At 37.2% G+C, this 5409-nt stretch overlaps 1 long non-coding RNA gene across 2 annotated transcripts; it reads right to left on the bottom strand.

Annotated features, from left to right (window-relative positions):
• Nucleotides 1-2628: 2628 nt before the first annotated feature.
• LOC130739846 (uncharacterized) lies at nucleotides 2629-5056 on the bottom strand. Of its 2 annotated transcripts, none has more exons than XR_009019972.1 (6): nucleotides 4632-5056; nucleotides 3892-3920; nucleotides 3681-3777; nucleotides 3519-3584; nucleotides 3181-3237; nucleotides 2629-2738 (listed from the first exon to the last, which is right to left on the bottom strand). It is a non-coding gene; the product is annotated as an uncharacterized LOC130739846 (long non-coding RNA). The 2 variants fall into 2 exon arrangements; XR_009019963.1 differs by having other exon boundaries at nucleotides 2630-2738; nucleotides 3686-3777.
• Between the last annotated feature and the right edge of the window lie 353 nt (nucleotides 5057-5409).

Here is a 5409-nt window from a genome sequence, read left to right as displayed (position 1 = left end):
CAGGGATTCGGTTTCGGCAAACTTCCGATGATTGGAATCGGACGTTCGTAGATCCTAGAGTTTCGCCTCGAAACGATTGTGATATATGGAAAAAGAGAAGTTCTAACATTTCTCTGAAGATTTTTGGAATTAACTTCCGTCGTGCCTAAAAGTGAAAATTAGCTATATACTAGGGTTTCTGACCTAGGTTAAGCGTATAACGATCGTACTATAACTTTTATCGATCATGATGTAATCCTTTGACTTTTCCTGAACTTTCTCCTTCATAAATTTATTTCATTTGGTAAACTCTAGTTCAGGTTTCCCTTCACAATACATCAACCCTAATCGTAAATGGAAATCTCTTCCACTGATCCTAAGCTTAAAATCTTGGGTCTTACACTGCTTGGGAGACAACCCAAGTCTTGTTTTATTTTGCTTGTTTGTTTGTTGCATTTTGCAGGGAATGAGAGCCTGAATTCTGGTAAAGGAGGTAAACTATTTCCCTTAGTTTAGCTCATGCATTTTTGCATATTTTTCTTTTGTAGCTTTTATTTTTCTTTTATTCATGCATTGTTAAGTTAGAGTCAGTTTTTTGGGTCGTTACTTCCCTATACTCACATGTTTTTGCCCGTAGTTATGCTCTCTAACATGTTGCTAGTTTTAAAAATGTTTTTGTGAATACTTGGTTTTCTTTTGGGGATGAGTGATTGCATGCTTTGGGGAAGAGAGGAGGAGACTTCGGTCTTCCGAGTGTTTCTTAAGGATAGAATTGGTGTGAGTCCATAAGGGTCCATCTTTGACCCTTCACCATAAAATTTCCCTGGAGGATCCTGACTCACTCGTACTTCTTGGTTCTGTATTGATTTCACTCTTTGCATGCTTTGTGATACTTGCACAATTCTTGAGACTTGTAGGTTTTTGAGCTTCAGAGTTGTTGGTTTAAACATTGTCCTTAGTTGTCCCATTTGAGCCTTATTGGAGAATTTGTTGTAGCCAAGTGATTGGGACGGATGTTTGGTTGGATTTTGGGGAGTGTTGGTCCTTGCATTGTTTTGGAGCTAAGTAAAGTTCAAAGTGTCTCTTGCCCCAAGTGAAAAATATTGAAAAAGAAGAAAAATAAAAAGAAAAGAACTCCTAATCAAAGTTGGAGTGCAAAAAAAAAAAGAAAAGAAAGTTGAAAAAGAGGGGTCAAGAGACTTGTGCTTATTAAGTTTGTTTATTGAAAGCTCCGGGGTTACTAATGGGACCACACTCAAGATGCTTGAAGCTTTAGACTTCCTTAGGGACCAACCACCTTGTACTTCACCAAGCCAACATTTCAACCCTTTGAAGTCTCATTGAATTTGTGCATGTTTAATCTTGGTTTCTCTTGAGTGAATGATATCCAGAACCTATGAACTGCTTGTGTGCTCAGTGCACTAAATATATATCTCATTCTAGGAATTTTTGATCTATATGCTTCTCATAGTGGACTCTACACTCTTCTTTTGGAACCAGCTATGGTTGCTAAATCCCCCGGTTTTTGTGAAAAGTATTCCTTGTTGGGCACTTGTTTTGGGAGCATTTCTTGCGCTTGAGGGCAAGCGAGTGTTGTTTACGCTCGAGGGCGAGCTGTCGTTGAGTACAGTGGTGTGATGACCCTAGTTTAGTAGTGTTTTCAGGGTCATTTATTAGTTAGTTTTGTGTCTTTTTGTTGAGTCTCATGTAGTGTTTCATGCATTCTCATTCATTTTTATCTTTATTTGTGTTTTTACTTTGTTTTGGTAATTTCATAGTTTTATAGGGACATTTCTTGCATTTTAAGTAAGTTTAGGACTTGCATATCCTTTCTACTTGAATTGAGGGTCTTTTGTGCTAATAAACTCTTGGAAATCCTAGATATTTTCCTTGCTTTGTTCCCAAGCAGCTAGGTCTGAAAACTGATGAAGAAAGAAGGTCAAAAGGCTTGGAAAATTGAAGGGAGGCTTAAAGGGGAGTTAAGAAGAAGGTCAAGAAGCTTTCTATCATGTAGAGAGCGCTCAGGCGCTTGTGTTGAGCGCCTGAGCGCCAATTGATTCGCTGTTTACATGATGCTAGCACTACTACAGAAAAGGCCTTTCGTCACGGTTAAAACCGCTCATTCGTCACGGTTAAACCGTGACGATAGAAGGTGTGACAATTGCTCAATTGCCACGGTTAAAGGCGGAACCGTGACAATTGATTCGCCTGTTATCACGGTTTGTAAAGCGTAACCGTGACAATAGGTTCCCTCTATTGCCACGGTTACGTACTTAACCGTGGCAATAGAGGCCACCTATTGCCACGGTTACGTAGTTAACCGTTGCAATAGAGGCCACCTTTTGCCACGGTTAAGAACGTAACCGTGACAACAGGTGACCTCTATTGCCACAGTTACTTAACCGTGGCAATAGGTGGCCTCTGTTGCCACGGTTTTAAACGTGACAATAGGTCATACACCTGGTTTGTTACTAAAAAAATCTAATAAGCTAATAAGGATTCTTCTCTTTGTTCCTACTAATTTGATACTAAACATGCACTAAGTCTTAACGACTTAAACTAATGCTAATTGAGCTACAATTTTGCTTTTATGTTATGTGTAGAATTAATTCTATGTATCATGTAATCTTTTATCTTTTATACATACCGTGGCACTGAGCACACTTGCTTCTCTTTTAGCAGATACTGAGGGTCCAACAAGTGCCTCAAGTAGTATGAATCCAAAGCTATAAGCATCATCCTCTAAGTTTTTCATTTGCCTGAAATTACACATGTTGACAAAATCAAGAGACAAACTTAGGAAGAATCCACAAATAAATTATTAAACTACTAATGACTTTCTGCTAATTTATAAATGGATCAGAAGTTATCCAAGTTAAACTACTGATGACTCCCCACTTGCATAATTTTTCTCTGAGATAATGGACAATCCATAGTCACTAAGCTTTGCCATCCAATCTCACTAAGCAAAACATAGTTCAGGTGCAAAAGCTAAATATTGAGTCAAACTAATAGTGTACAAATTTCAAACTGAAAATGAATCAAACTTAAATTTGAATAAAATCAACAAAACTCATAAGAAGGAAAATTTAGCACCCAAAATAAAGCAAAGGAACACATGACAACAACAACTTGCAGCCTGCAACTAAATAAACAGCAATATACATGATAGACCTATAAAGATGGCAAAAACATACACACCTTCTTCAATAAGGCCCTTCAATGCCCATAAATCGCCCATAATTGGTCCACCTCCTCCTGTTAAGTCAGGGTACAACACTCATTTCAGCTGATAACTTCTAATGAGATTGACATGGCAACAATTAATATATATGCTCCCTCCATTATCTCATAACAGTTACTTATTTACATGTAAGTCAGAGAAATCAAAGCAACGAGATTATTTGGGCTGGGGGACTATTCCAGAGCAGGACACAATCAATTCTTATCAAAAACCCTGAGAGACTATCTCAAACAAAACATGTTGATTCAGAACTTGAATTTTGCATAACACACATGTTGGGAAAAGAGGACTAAACCTTAAAATACTTGTGTCCATGACATAAACATCAGATAACCACTTTTTTCCATCCCATCCACCACACCTGCATTCAAATAAACCCCACCTTATCACATGTTATAATTTGATCCTAATACAACCAATTAGGATAAAAAGTCAAATTAAATGCTATAGATCTCACATAACAATTTTCCGGTTTCCAATTGCTGAAGCTGCAGTGAAATCCCTCGATGAAGGCAAGTCACCAAAGCTAGTTAATTCAGACCATTGCCATATATCTTGAACACCATCATTTGTTCCAAATGCCAACATGCCAACAAACAAGTCAAGTCTCACAACATCAAAGTCTTCACAGAACATGAACTGAACAAATATTATACAAAATGCCATACCAGTATCCAGAACCCAAAAGTCCCCCAACCTGTAAAATTCAGCCGTTAAGACGAGAAGTAAATAAACAAACACACATTTCTGGTGAGAGCATCAAAGGTGATAAGCATTAATCTTAACTCTTCATCATATAATCATACATGGATTATCAAGTTGAGATTTTTCAACTTAAATCTAATCTTGACACATGTTCTTGTATTTTTTTTTGGGGATCCAAAATGTTCTATGAACTTGAATTTTCAACAGCTAAATTTACAAGTGTGCAAGTCATTCAATAAATTGGAAAATCAACTTAACAAGCGAGGCATGATGCGAATCATGAAATCTGATTGTATACCAGCTCCAGAACAAACACCTTCTTCTTCAAAATGTGCTGGCACTTTATCAATAAAAGTAAATGACTATCAACTTTATATGAAAGAATTTCAGTGCAGAACAACTCAACTCACGACATGCTTGCTGAACAAAGGTTTGGCCAATAACTAATTAGACATTTAGCAACCAATTTTATGTTGTGTTGACGAAAGTGAAGTGTGTATCCTTGTGGTCAACTAAATTCAGAATGCAAAGATTAAACTTGATATATTATAAGTTCAGCTACTTGAATTTTCACTCCCGATACTTATGGCATCCTTGGCATAGCACATTCCCACATGTTTGATTGCAATAAAACCAGTCCAAGCATATCAGCGAATTATAGAAGTAAAATTAGCAGCAAATTGTAAGAGCAAATTATGCAAACCAGGCGGAATATCTCAGTTCCAGATTCTAAGCATTTATTGGATGCGCTCTCCTCCTGCCTTACTCTTCACAAATTCAAAAGAGGGCTGGTGCGCTACCTCAGTTATGGACTCCGTGCGTTTTTCAAGCTTTGTGATACTCACACATTCAACAAAAACATGAAGAAAAAGGAGAAAAAGTCAGTCAAGCATTTCATCAAACAGTTTGTAGATTAATAAGACATCAATAACACAGCTTCATTAGACAAGTTTTATGTGTGTAAGCTACAATGAAAATATGAGAAAGCAATTGAAACAAAAAGACCAAATATGGATGCCTACTAGAGGAAAAATAACAAATTGGATTTAGGAATAGGAAAAACTTCTTGGACATCCTAATCTATAGGAACAAGAAACAAGTGTCGTGTATAAAAACCATTGCAGTGCTGCCATGTGAAGGTGTGAAAAACGACTAGAAGGGGGGGTTGAATAGCGTTTTCAATATAAAAACTTTCCCCTTAAGATTTAAAGTAAATCTTTTCGGTTTCTCTAAGATAGATGGTGCAGCGGATAAAGATAGAGAGAAGAGAAAAGCACACAAGTATTTTATCCTGGTTCACTTGATAAATCCCTCAAGCTAATCCAGTCCACCCGTTAAGGTGATTTCTTCCTTCTTAGAATGAAGGCAATCCACTAATCAGATAATTGTTACAACTGCACTTGAAACCTACAAGTGACTAACAATACACTGACTTAGCTATCACTAAGATTCACTCTCTTAGTCTTCTCAAGGATCCGATC

The sequence above is a fragment of the Lotus japonicus genome, chromosome 1, assembly GCF_012489685.1.
Source record: "Lotus japonicus ecotype B-129 chromosome 1, LjGifu_v1.2".
NCBI classification, from domain to species: Eukaryota; Viridiplantae; Streptophyta; class Magnoliopsida; order Fabales; family Fabaceae; genus Lotus; species Lotus japonicus.
This window is presented reverse-complemented; position numbering and strand designations above follow the sequence as displayed.